General features: G+C 42.0%; 1 protein-coding gene across 2 annotated transcripts in view; it reads left to right on the top strand.

Annotated features, from left to right (window-relative positions):
- The window catches only part of MAPKAPK5 (mitogen-activated protein kinase-activated protein kinase 5), a 71,928-nt gene that overhangs the window by 39,509 nt on the left and 31,332 nt on the right, over positions 1–1,087 (top strand). The window lies entirely within an intron of this gene.

Genomic DNA, 1,087 nt, shown 5'->3' with positions numbered 1-1,087 from the left:
ATTTTTTGGTTGCAGCCATCATTGTTGTTTGGTGGGCCCGGGCTGGATTTGAACCTGCCACCTTAGGTGTATGTGGCTGGCGCCTGGGCCACTTGAGCCACAGGCACCGAGCCGACTCATATTCCTTCTATTCTACAGTATAAGGAGCCATGTATGGCAGGTGCAAGGGAAGGGAACTTGCTTCAGAAACCTGCTTTATTTGGTGCATACATTTACATTTTTTTTAAATCAACTTTATTGCCAGGCATAATAGCTCATGCCTGTAGTCTTAGCACTTTGGGAGGCTGAGGTGGGTGGACTGCTGGAGCTCAGGAGTTCAAGACCAGCTTGAGCAAGAGTGAGACCCCACCTCTACCAAAAATAAAAACACTAGCTGGACATTATAGTAGGGACCTGTAATCCCAGCTAGTTGGGAGGCTGAGACAAGAGAGGGTTATTCAAACCCAAGAGTTTGAGGTTGCTCTGAGCTATGATATCAGGACACTTTACTCAGGGCAACAGAGTGAGACTCTCTCAAACAAACAAACAAACAAACAAAAAAACTTGATTGAGGTATAATTTAGAGGCATGATTTTCATACAATAAAATAATTCTATGTCAAGGAAGGAATCTTCCCCAACACATTCTATGAAGCAGACATCACCCTGATACCAAAACTAGGAAAAGACCCACCTAAGAAGAACTTAAGACCAATTTCACTAATGCATATAGATGCAAAAATTCTCAATAAAATCCTAGGCAATAGATTATAGCTACACATTAAAAAAAATCATCACAATCAAGTAGGTTTCATCCCAGGGATACAAGGCTGGTTTACCATACACAAAATGTCTATGCTGCCCAAAGCAATCTACAGATTCAGTGTAATCCCCATTAAAATGCCAATATCATACTTTCAAGATTTGGGGAAAATAATTCATTTTGTATGGAACCAGAAAAAAACCCATATAGCTAAGACAATTTTTAGTAATAAAACGAAAGCTGGGGCTCAGTGCCTATAGCTTAGCGGATAGGGCATTGGCCACATACATGGGGTTGGCGGGTTTGAACCCAGCCCGGGCCTGCCAAACAACAGTGACAACTACAA

The sequence above is a fragment of the Otolemur garnettii genome, unplaced genomic scaffold (genome assembly GCF_000181295.1).
Source record: "Otolemur garnettii isolate 467f Iridium unplaced genomic scaffold, OtoGar3 scaffold00099, whole genome shotgun sequence".
Taxonomy (NCBI): domain Eukaryota; kingdom Metazoa; phylum Chordata; class Mammalia; order Primates; family Galagidae; genus Otolemur; species Otolemur garnettii.
Note: the sequence above shows the minus strand (reverse complement) of the source record. Positions and strands in the feature narration are given on the sequence as shown.